We start from the raw sequence: 13,863 nt of genomic DNA on the forward strand, positions 1-13,863 counted from the left end.
ATGTTCATAAGATATTCAAATTTTCATGTCAAGTTGCATAACTCCGTTTTTCTGAAATTTCATTGCCACTTAAGGGCCTGTTTTGGCCCACCATGATCCTGCACATACCCTGGATTAAGATCCTATTGTGATAATTTGGATGATGATGTTGATGCTAATAATATTGATACTAATAATTCTAATGATATATATGAGATTATTGATATTAATCATGAGCTATCTTTGAAATTTTAAAAAGCATTTATTGTAGCTCCAATGTGATGTGGTGGAGGAGGAGGAGGAGGGGCTATGAGGGCCTCCTTCAAATTTTATGTCTTCTCCTCACGCAATGCCTTGTAGGCCGTAGTGGATACTTCTATGATCTCCATTTGTACCTTTTGATTTTCCTTTGGTTTATCTAGCATCAACTTATCTAATCTCTACTTGTTTTAAAGTTTGGTACTTAAATTTTGTTTTAAGATATGCACCTGCAATGGAGTTAGGTCTGGAGCTATTGTATCAATAGCTATTTTTGTAAGTTCTCCACTAGTTGTTGGTCTCTTTATCTCTAATTTGTTATTGCTACAACTAGGGAGATGGGGAGATTTCAGATGAAATATTCAACAATGTAATTCCGAGCTATCATATAATAGATGAGGGGTCTTTTTGTGGTGTGCTTGTTTGGGATGGGAATGTGTTAGTAGTCTCCAAGGTTTAAGGATTTTTTTTGCAAAATGCAAAGGGTCTAGTATAGTTGGTCTTCATAAAAGAGTGGAGGCTAAGGGGTGATTGGGATGGCTATGGGGATGGACCCTTCTAAAATAAAGGCTTCTTCCTCTTCACTAGATGTGGATGGGGATGCTATAAGTTTGACTACTTGTTTCTTCTTCCAGCTTCTTCTCTCTAACTAATGCTTAGTAGGGCCTTAGATGACTCATGTTCTAGTTGTTTTGTCTTTATCAACATGGTCTTTAACTTCCTTCTCACTAATTTGGTTCCTTATACTTTACTATCTTCCTATTGCACTCTTGGAGTCTACAATATTTTGGACCTCCTTTGGTATATTGGCTTAGTTTCCTTTGCCTTTGTCGATTATTCCTTTTTCTTTATCTTCTTCTCATTTTTTGTCACTTTCTCCTGATCTAGGGAGTCAAAAAATTCCTGATCTATTTGACTCTGGGGATTTTTCAAATTCTTGGGTATCTTAAGGAGACTCTATGTATAGGCCTCTACTTCCTCATCTAAAATATCATAAAGTAGGGTTGGAATCCATGAAGTCCAAGGCTCTAGTGTATCCATAAGAAAAATATTCGTCCACATAAAATACTATGAGCTATCAATATATTTTTGTACAATTTGATGGGAGAGTTAGTGTTTGTCTTACATCTTCTTTTGAAAACTCTTGAAATAGCCATCAAATACTTGTATGTATGTGTGATGGTCTGATAATTCTCTAACATAATCTAAGATTTTTGTAGCTACTAGTTTTTCCTATATCCACTTCTTGTCACCAAATTGAGGCAAATGTCTAAGAAATTAAAATGTCAAGCGGACCAACATAGTGACAAGACCAAAATGGGTAGTTTTTTTTTTTGTCTATTCAATATTCTCTAATAATTCTTTCTGCATGAATTAACTCAAATTGAAATATTTTGCCTCCACTATCATCTAATAAACTATATGCATTGTTATAGCTATGGTCGAGCCTTCATAGTTTGTGAAATAGAATTTATATGCAATCACCTTTGTTACCAATTGTGCCAATGGTCAAGCTTCGATCATTAAATTTTTCTCCTAACAATTTTTCTACCTCTATATTATTGATGCCTTTCTTAGGACGTAGGGCTCCTTATCTCTTCAAACTAGTTACCTCTTGAATGGCTTTTTTCATTATCTGGTGCAGCTTGTGTAGGTATAGAAAAGTATCATGTAGTTGGATCAAAACCAAGTGAACCCACTCATGCTCTTGTGTGAAGTCTAGGAAGTCTTTAAACATATCAAATTTCTTCTCTACAACCTAGATATAGTATAGCTTATAGTCATTGTTTCTCTTCAATATCTCTTCCTAGAGTCTCTCAAAGCTAGTGTGGCTAATATCCTCCAATGGTGCATGTATATACCTTCAGATGTCTTTTGTGTAAATAAAATCACTTAGAACCTTTGAGAAAGTTGTGGGTAGGCTTGTCTGTAAGGCTTTGTTTGGAAATTTGGAAATGATAGGGTGAAGTTTAAAAGAGGCAACTATCAAGGTAGGAGTAGTAGATGAAGCCATGGTAAGTGGGTGCAACTAGAATGGAACAATCAGAAACTAAGGTTTGTATGTATGAGCCATAGAGCTTAAGGTTACAAGAAAGGTAATTTTGCACACAAAGTCTAATTTGAAAGAGAGCAAGTGAAGTGTTTAGAATAGTCATGTAGTGCTTTTATAATTATTTTGAGTAGTCAAGTTTAGTACCAACTAATGCCTTCTTATTAAGAGGAGTCGATGAATCAGGTGGTCTAAACCTATCACAAAACTTGTCTCTCCCCTACCTAGCATGTGATGGAAAATTTGTATAATCTACATCATAGTGTAAATGAAAGTTTGCAAACAAATAAAGTGGCAACTCATCCTTTTGCAACCATCTATGATGAGTTTCCAAGCATCTAGGATATATGAATGGGGCCACAAGTGGATTATTGCACCTAGTGATGAGATAACATCTAACTCTATCTTTCCCCACATAATAGGTGAACATGGTATGAACATGTGTCATAGGAATATCCTTCAAGATGGTTTTACATCTCGTCCCACCAACAACACTACATGAAAGAGAACTATAAAAAGAATCAATACTAATATCATTATAGGGATTATATGATCAAATCGTGTCACTCATATTTAATAGCTCATCCCTAATACTAAGTGCCCTATCCCTATTTGGTAGGACAAGGGTGTTCTATAATGTTTTCTCAAGCTGATGTAATAAATGCTGTAATGTGTCAATGGTTTCAACATAAATTCAAGCTCTAGAATCATTGTCATCATAGGGTAATTGACCAAATTGACTATAAGTCTAGTCACTATCACAGTGAACACTACTCTCAGACTGATCAACCATGTGAAAAATATCTACATGTAGTTTTGATTAGATAAAAGATGGGATAGGACCATTACTAATACATAACCACCAAACAGGCACACAAGGGGAACTCACAAGCAGTGAGATCACCAGATACACAAAAACCAAAAAAGGTGGTCCCTTTTTGAAAAGGATACTTTTGATTGGAGCATCAAGCAACAAGAAAAAGTTCCCTAACAAGAAAAATCACCTAATCACAATAGAGGGGTTTAAGAGAACCCTGGACCATCTACCAACAAAAATCCCTTGCACAAAAATAATGCAGTCAAGGGAGGGAACAACATACATCGGGTTTTGAAAGACATCCCAAAACCTCTTACTTGAAGAACCACTATGAACAACACTACTCATAGATAAAAATTGCATAGGGTTTTGATAGGCATCCCAAATCCTATGACTGATCTAGAAAAACCTACAAACAACCCATCAAAAGCCACCTCAATAGGTCGGTTGTCAACAAAGACACTAGGGAACAAAATCCCAACTCTAGTTGGAACCAAACAGGAGGCCCAAAGGGGATCAAACCCAAAGGGTAATTCACCTGATAGGGGTAATAAGGGTCAACAATAGAGAACCTAAAAATAATAGCATCCCCCAATAGTAGAAGGAGTCTAGCATCGAGGCAAATACATAAGAAATAGGGGCCTCTTTTGTTAAACACTCGCAAGGTAACTAGCCCTCAACACCTTTCCACAACCCATCCACCACAACACAAAGAAAAATTCTACCAAGCAAAATGTCATCATCCTCAGGAACAAAACCACACGACACCCACAAACACCTGCCAGCAGAAAAAACGATGCAAATTTCCAAATCAAGGCCCACTTCCATAGGGATATCAAGAGTAGCAGAAAAAACACCACACTCAGGACCCAAACCCAACAAAGGGGAAGTCTTGAGAATCAATCTCAAAGAGAAGAAGAAAAATCTTAGAAATTCAAGAGAACCAAAAAACCAAAGGGAGAAACCCAGATTGCCACAAAGACCCACCTCCATAAGGCCAAAAGAGAAAAAAGGAAAAAAGGAGCCTAAAACCAAAAGGGACTACTCCTCCAAAGAAACCACCCCTAAAGCCAAACACCACAGAGACAGGTCTCAAAAGCAATGCAACACCTCTGCACCAAGGAAGGAACCTCCTAAGCAGCAGATTGGGCAAGAAAAAAGCCCACAACCACCAACACCAAGGCAAGACAGAGACACCCGATATGGGCACACGCAAGCCAATCAATACGTAAAGCAATAGTGGCAGTAAAAGAGCACCACATCCTGGTCGTGGGGGCAATAAGAGTCTCCCTCACCAAAGTCATAACAGTTTCAAAACCCATCAACCACACAATTCGAGCCCACTGCAAAACACCGCAAGGGGAAAAAGGAAACAAAATCCATGATAGAAGCAGCCTTTGTGCATCGACCAACAACAAGGAAAGCAATAATAACACGACAAGAGAACGCCACACCCAAGCAAGAAGAGCAATAAGCGCATCAACTGCATCATTGGTCACATCCACAAACCATGACCAAAAATGTTGCCCAAGGTGCCAAACATTAGGAGTCACATGCCCAAGCACCAAAATGCTAGCCCAAAGCATGGTAGGGAACCCATTGAAGGCCAACCAGACACCACCAAGAGCGACATTGACATCCAAGGCCCCAAAAAGTAAGAGGGTTGAGACAAAAACACCAAGTATAACCCCATCGTCATCTCCATCATCTTCCCCTTCATCTGCCTACCCTAAAAATTCTCCCCCTCCTAAAAACTTAGCAACACTCCTCCCACTCCCGAGTTATAGAGCAAAAAAAAATTATGTTTAATTTAAACTAAAATTTTTCTAGATTTAAAATTTAGCTATGTATATGTATCAAAAGTAATTAAAACATTTATCAGAAATAAATAAGCATTTGAAACATGGTACAATTTTTTTTTAAAAACTATATTATCTAATCATTACATTACAACAAGCTTTCTAAAAAATATCTTTTTCAAGATAACTTCTTAAGGTCTATCTATATTTCAATGTATTTCCATTAAAAACATATAGAAATGAGAATTTGTCTACCCGACTCGCATTATTTAAATATATATGCATTTAAGATGTTTGTACTGGTTCATTATCTTTTATGTCTTACCTCAGTCTTTTTCCAATATGATGAAAAACTAAAAGTGTGTGTAATTATGATTAAAATTCAATCTTTTCCATGTCACATGTGCTAACATGCATTTTCTTTATTGCTTTGAACTAGATTCAATTGTGTAAGCAATTTTTTATCATCAACATTTTGAATGACACTCCCTGATTCATCTTCAAGGTGAAACAAGAATTCTCAGGAGATGAATTCATTATTGTGATTCATCATTCATCTCCCGATAATTCTTGTTTCATCCTGATGATGAATCACAAAGTGTGATTTGAAATGTTGATGATAAAAATTTTCTTACACAATCGAATCTAGAAGCAATAAGTGATTAATAGAATGGATTGTGAAAATCTCATAGCATTAATGCATTTTCCCTCCTTATTATCATAGTGAGATGTTGTTTTGGTACGTTGTGAACTATTGGCATGGTTGCCTAAATACATGCATTTACATTTTCGTTAAAGATAAGCAATGTATGTTTTAGGTTTTCTCTTGGCCCCTAGTCTTTTGGGAAATTTTGTGTCCTTTTTGTACTTGGGTGGTTTTACTCAGCTATTGTATTATTGTTGGGGTTTTGATCTCATATGTATATCTATGTGCATATCATATGTATATCTACGTGCATATTTAAAGCACCTAGGGAACCCCCTATTGTAATCTATTTGAACAAAGAGTTAATACATGAATGCAATGAAGGTCAACTATTTTTTATACATGAAATCTCTATTTATCATCTCAAATTCTAGGTCTTTAACATGAATTATATTAGTATGTTAATGTAAGAAACATGACCTAACAATAGTATCTAAAACTAAACATGGTTTAGGTGAGAAATGAAAATGTGTCAATGTATGAAGGCAAAGTGTTAGCCACATGGTCTAAATGCACAACCAAATGATTTATATTATTTGTGTTATAGTATTTTCTTTTTCTTTAATGCATACTTATTTATTATATTTTATATTTTTATCTTTATGTTAGGTTTTGTATTTTTTAAAATTTTTTATGGAGGTCCAGACTTGCGAGCACGATAACCCAGCAAGGGCATGAAGCCCGTGAGTTGCCAGCCTAGCGAGGGCCTTCACAAAGTATTTTTTGCCACCTGATACGGGGGCACGAGCCAATAGGTTGAACCTCTTTGGCTAAGAGCCAAGGACTAAGGGGTATCCATTCTGCCAAATTTGCTTGGGGCACGATCCCAACCTCATCCCTTATGATGTCGGAGCCTTGCACTCAACAAGACTTGATCCCTGGTGGTCTCATTTGGAGCCATTCAACTTCAATAGTAGACCAAGGGTCCATTGACAGGTTTTGTATTTTTAAATGTAGTAAGTATTTTATTTTCATTTCTTATAAATTTTTAAACAAAAAAAAATAACATATATCAATTTTTTAAACAACAAAAAAAAATGTAGAGGAAGAAATTTATAAATCCCTGGATTTTGGAAGACTTAGTAGGCCCTTTGAGAGTTTCGGTCGAAACACATAAGCACCCAGCTGCTAAATGGCGGGAGCTACAAATTTGAGAGCTTTTATAATAAAATGTTTCGACTGAAACCGTTTCAAGCAAATCCTTTATGTCATTAGGCAACACTAGGTGCCACATGACTACCAAATAGTTTTGGCCAAAACCCTTTAGGCTAAAACTATTCAATTGGCCCCAAATGTGACACAACTATGTGCTTTTTCTCTCTGAATATTTTTTAGAGATCTTTGAGGGATCATCCTTATGAACCTTGTAGATCTCAAAGATTACATAAGTTGAATCCACTCATATTGTTTGGCTTATCTAATGAGGATTTTGACCTTTGAAACTCATTAATATTTTAAACGTGACTATATATCATAATGGTTTTAAAAATTATTATTTAATGAGATCCATAGAAATGTTGAGTACTAAGTAGATCACCAACATACTCTATGCATTTATTAAATGGTTGTTCATTTAATCTATTATCAATAATGCATCAATTAATCAACCTTCATACATTTAATTATAAAGATGAATATATAGTTTGCACTCAACCCTACTAATAAAATCTAAAAAAATTACTAATAAAATCTTAAAGAATAAAACCTAATCCATATTCAAATTTAAAGTATTGTCATATAATAATTAGTTGACCAAGAGCATCCACATATAAAATATTTAATTATAAAAAACAAAAAAAATCTAAAAAAATATATATGATGTAATTTGAAAGTATCATAACATTAGTAATATTATTTAAAAAGATTGTAGGTATATAGGCATGCATATATTACACATACACATATATGAACCTTATCTAAAATCATAAATGAAATTGAACAAGAAAAATAATAATAATAATTTTATAAATTAAAAGTAAGCTTAGAACTTGACACTGGATTCATTTATATAAAGTTAGATACATCTTTCAAATTGTTGCACTAAAATGAACTTTGTCCATATGGATTAGTCTAATTTCAAAATTTATATTCCAAAGACATAGACTAATAACAATAACATAGACTAATAACAATAACAATAATTAGTAAGTAAACAAGCCAATAATCGTTGATTAATAAGAAAAGATTTAATTATTGAATAATAATAGCTTCCTTAGAGAGTAAGAAAGGGGAATGGTTTCGTTTCTTTACAAAAAAAAAGAGAGAGAAAAGAAGCCGAAATTAAATTGTCCACGGTGTTAGAAAACGTGGGAGGAGATAAAAGCATCGATGCACGTGCAATTTTGAAATTGCTCTACAAAAGAAGAAATTTTATTTTTCTATCATCCTAAGTGGCGGGAAAATGATAGATTTCACGCGCTTTTGCGAAAAAAAAAAAAGTCTTTTCCATTCACACTTTTCACTTCACGTGCATTTTCCAAAGACTTAAACCTTAAAAGTAAAACTTGACATGACCTTTATACACACATGTAAGGTAGATCAAAATAGTAAGTTATTCAATTTCACATTATAAACAATTTTTAATTAAAAATTAAGAAATTTGCCAATGGGTCTTATGTTTACTAGTGAAATTGAATGGTTCTAAATGAGCCTATCAAAAATTAAAGAAAAAATGGAATTTGATAATTTAAAAAATGATTTGTATTGTTTTTTCATTTGATAATTATTTGATAGTTTCATTATTGTTGTATTTATATTGATTCTATATAAAAAATAAATAAATAAAAAATAATAATTAAAATTTCTATTGTAAATTTTACATGGATTATTTAGTTGCACCTCCATTAGAAAAAGAAAATAATTTGATAATTTATGAAATGATTTGTATTGTTTTTCATTCTATAGTTATTTTGTTTCAATTATATATTAATAGTTTCATTATTATATTGTATATACATTGATTCTATATAAAAATAAATAAGTAAAAAGTAATCATTAAAATTTATGTTTTAAATTTTATTTATAAATTATTTATCCAAATCTATTTATGTTTAGATGAGGGATTGTGTATAAATGTTGATAATTTTCATTACTTCTTCCATATGATGAAGATGTATATTTATGGATTGTCTAATGAGGAGATGAATAGCTAAGACCAATTCACTGTACTTTTCTCATTTTAATTTAAAACAAATTGGCATGAGTTTTAATTGATTGGATTTATTTGCATGTAGGAACACAAGTATAAATAAAGAATCAAATATTTACATGGTTGAATGAGTGTACAAATTTGACTTTTGAGAAATGGCATGTTGAAGTGATAATTACATAATTAATGGATTATGTGTGTGACAATTTATCTATAATGTTAATGATTAATTATTTATAACAAATTGTTTATCTTAATTAAATAATTAAAAAAAATTAACTGACTAATTAATAATAATTATTTAACTTATAGAATGTGATGATAGCATGCAATTAATCTAATTAATTGATGTGGTGATGTTAGCATGAATTAGCTAGGATGAATTGATATGTAAAATTGAAAATAAAAGATGGTGAAATTTTATTTTTTTAGCTAATATTTTAATTTTAGATTAAAATTTTAATGTATAATTATTCTCTATTTACAAGCAAGAATACAAGTATAAATAGAGAATCAAATATTTACATGGTTGAATGAGTGCAAAAATTTGACTTTTGAGAAATGATATGTTGAGTCCACTTGGATTAAATAGAGAATCAAATATTTACATGGTTGAATGAGTGCAAAAATTTGACTTTTGAGAAATGATATGTTGAGTCCACCTGGATTATGTGTGAACACAAGTATAAATAGAGAATCAAATATTTACATGAATGAATGAGTGCAAAAATTTGACTTTTGAGAAATGATATGTTGAGTCCACCCGGATTATGTGTGAGAGAATTTATCTATAATTTTAATGATTAATTATTTATAATAAGTTATTTAAGATAATTAAATAATTAAGAAAAAAATAACTGACTAATTCATAATAATTATTTAACTTATAGAATGTGATGATATCATATAATTAATCTAATTAATTGATGTGGTGATGTTAACATGAATTAGCTGGGATTAATTGATATATAAAATTGATAATTAAAGATGGTGAACTTTAAATTTTTAAATTAATATTTTAATTTTAGATTAAAAAAAATGGATAATTATTTTTTATAGTTTTAATAATTAAATTGTCTAATCTACAATCAACAATTAAATTGATATATAATTTAATGTAATAATAATTAAATAAAAATGTATTATTATAATATTATAATATTTCATATTAAACTGTGATATTTTAATAACATTATATTGAATTTTATACATCATAATCTAATCAAATCTATTGTCAAATAATTTTGATTTATTCAGTAAAATAATACCATAATATAGAAACATTTGTCTAATGTGAAAGCCAATTCCTATCCGCAACAAAGTTGACCTCTAATTTGTAGAGAAACTACATTACAAAATTTACATTATAAGAAATTTGAAATCCGCGAATAAAAATAGAGTGGGTGCTTATTTCCAAATAAAAATTTGAAATCCGCGAATAAAAATAGAGTGGGTGCTTCTTTCCAAATAAAAAACGTCAAAAGTTATTTAAAGAGGGGCGGGACAAGGACAAATAAAAAAGAATGTTATAGATGCCAAATTTGACATAAAAAGTTGGAATATTTTTTTGCACGCGTGCAGTCCACTGCACAAGGGTAGTTATACTATGTAATCCATCTACATAAGATAACAAATACTGCTAATAAGAGTTTGTACCGGACTATAATACTAACAAATGTGATGTTGATTTGTATGTTAAAGAAAAGGTGTTTGAACTGTTTACTTGCGCCCTCGTATATTTGGTTTCGTTAGAGTATATTTGGTTTAATGGTAAAGTTTTTTTTGTTTGTATTTAAATGGTGTTACGTTTAAATTTTCTGCAATATAAAAAAAGTTTATTTATTTTTAACATATTAATTTTATTTTGGTGTGCGATGGTGTGGAAAGACAATTAGAGAAAAATTTGATATATTTTTTTCATACATTTGTGTAGTACATGATTTCATTTTGTAGGCTATTTAGCAAATGGTGTTGTTTGTGCAAGAGATGTCTTAATGAAGAAGTGATATCTTCAAATCAATCATGCATCCACTTACAGGGATCCAAACATGGCTGAAAGAAAACCTCTAAATTAGGAAGATAATTAGGATCCATTACCAATAGGCTCTATGAGAGAGAGAGAGAGAGAGAGAGAGAGAGAGAGAGAGAGAGAGAGAGAGAGAGAGAGAGAGAGGTAGAGATAGAGAGATAGATAGCTACATAGGGAGGGAGAGAAATGGAGAGAGATATGCAGAGGAGGTAGAGAGATAGATAGATAGGGAGAAAGAGAAGAAGATGGGGAAGGATAGATATAGAAAAAAGGTGGTATATAGAGATACAGAGGGATAGGGAAAGAGGTAGAGAAATATGGAGAGAGGTGGAGATAGAGGTAGGAAAGATATGGATAGAATGAGATAGAGAGAGAGAGGGGGGGAGAGGGGAAGATCTAGCTCAATAGATATATATAGAGAGAGGGAATGATATAGCTAGAGGAAGATAGAGAGAGATATGGAAGGATAGGGAGAGATGTAGGGAAATAGAGGCAAATAGATGTGGATAGAAATATAGAGAGAGATGAGCGAGGAGAGAAATAGAGAAACAAAAATATAGAGTAGGAGAGAGAGTGAATAAGAGAGAGGTAGAGGTAATGAGATATAAATAGTGCGGGAAGGGAAACATAGGGAGATAGAGGTAGAGGTAGAGGTAGAGATATAGATAGAGGGGAGAAAATATGAGAGAGAAATAAGGTTACTGAGACAAGTAATAGATAGAGAGGTATAGAGAGGAGAGCGAGATAGAGAGGCGATAGAGATAGAGCTAGAGATAGGGAGGGATAAATGGGGAGTGTGGGTTTGTGTATGAGTGAGAGATATATGGAGAGAGAGGGAGGGATATAGATGTAAATAAAATAGATAGAGGAGGGAGAGGGAGAGAGAGAAAAAGAGAGAGGAGAGAGAAGTAGAGATTTATAGAAAGGGGGTTTGATATGGAGATGGTGAGAGAGTGAAAGATAGGGATAGATGTTGGTGTTGGCACAACTAGCCTATGAGATGTGATAATAGATCCAAATCCCATGGTCCTAATAACTATTAGCCACTAGTTTCTATAATATATTATTGCTTATGGTGGATGAGACCAAATACTTAGGATTCCCTCTACCCCTTCTCATCAGTGAGGTCAAGCTTCTAGTTGGCTTGACTAAGGAAAGTTTCCCAACTAGAGTTGGCCATTTCTTTCATTTGTGCTCAAGAGGCTCTTGATAACTATCTTAAAGAAGAAGGTTCCATCAATGGTTTTATTTTTTTACATACATTTGTCTAGAAAACGACTGGACAGAAAGAAACTTTGGATGGCTAGCAACAACCCTGACTATCCATGAGGTTACGATATTCCTTCCCTTCCTATCTTTTCGAGCAAGAACGATAGTTGGAGATGTCCCTTTCTCGCTTCCGAACTGGCTGTTAAATAAAATCCGGTTGAACGAACTAATAACCTTCCATCCATCCATCCTTGTTTATTAGCTGGACCTTCCTTACTTCCTTTAGCTCCTCCTGGGGGTCCACCCTGTTACATGGGGTCAATTGTAGGCTATTGAGAAAATGATATTGTTTATGAAAAAAAGGTCACAATGGAGAAGTGCTAGCTTCAAATCAATTGTGCATCCATGTATAGTGTTCCAAATAGAATTGAATTTTTTTCCTCTAAATTAGGAAGATAATCAAGCTCCATTACCAATATGTTTGTGTTATGTTTGGAAAAGAGAGAGAGAGAGAGAGAGAGAGAGAGAGAGAGAGAGAGAGAGAGAGAGAGAGAGAGAGAGAGAGAGAGAGAGAGAGAGAGAGAGAGAGAGAGAGAGAGATTAATTAATAGAGGTGGAAGATATAAATATATAGAGGAGGAGAGGGGGAAATATATAAAGATAAAGATTGAATTATTATATAGATAGAGGGAGAGAGGGAGGGAAAGATATAGGGGTAGAGATAATGGGATAGTTATAGGGGGGATATAAACTAATAAATATGGAGTGATAGAAATAGAGAGGTAAAGAGATATAGATATAGAGTTCTAGGAAGATGGATAGTGAGAGACATGGAAAGAGATGGATTGATACAGAGAGATTTCTATAGATAGAGGGGAGAGAGGAAAATAGAGATAGAGAGCCTGAAGAGAGAGGGAGAGAGGAAGAGAGAAAAATATAGATAAAGAGAGAAAGAGGGAGAGATAAAGATAGAGAGATAATGGGAGATAGAGAGGGAGATATAGAGAGGAAGAGATATAGATATATAGAGGAGTGATAGAGAGATACATATATAAGGAGATATAGATGGGGAAAGGAAGAGAAAGATGGATAGAGAGATAAACAAACAAATAGAAGTAGATATATATGAATAGAGATGGAGAGAGGGAAAGAAATATAAGATTACAAATCTGAAACTAAATCTAAAATTAACATTATATTGCACTATTCAACATTAATATAAAATCAATCATACCAAAAGAGAAACTTGATTTACATGGAGAAAAAATTTCAGAAGAAAAATTCCACTAGAGAACAAGAGTAAGTATATCATTAATCTCCAAAAGGAGAGACTACAACAATAAGTTACACTTCACTTCAGAACTCCAAATGATCTTGAAACTACTTGGAAAACTCAAAGAAACTATGATGAAACAACTATGCCTTGGCTCCAATTTATAGCCAAATGGAGGAGGAAAAACCACTGCTATTTTTTCAAAATGAGGGGCCAAACCACTTGCAAAAAACCCATGCCTTGGAGAATGAATAGCCAATAGGTACAATAAAATAATAAATAAACCTTCAAGTGACTCCTCATGGGTGCCAAACCCAAAGCCACTTAGACTTTAGACATTTTCAGTCCTTCGTAACTCTCGGTGACTATTCAGATCTCCAAATGGACACCTTTCTCCTCCCAAACTTAGTCTCCTTCTCCATGACCCTTTGTGTCTCAATATGGAAATGGGAAGGAGTTTATTTTGTCCATTTTAATTTATATTTATCACCTCTTCATGTTTAGCTCCTAAAAATGCAATTACAAAATATTTTCCTAACATGTCTTAGGGAACACTTTCCAAGGAACATGGAGACATATGAATGGCTTTGGATTG

The sequence above is a fragment of the Cryptomeria japonica genome, chromosome 7, assembly GCF_030272615.1.
Source record: "Cryptomeria japonica chromosome 7, Sugi_1.0, whole genome shotgun sequence".
In the NCBI taxonomy this organism is placed as follows: domain Eukaryota; kingdom Viridiplantae; phylum Streptophyta; class Pinopsida; order Cupressales; family Cupressaceae; genus Cryptomeria; species Cryptomeria japonica.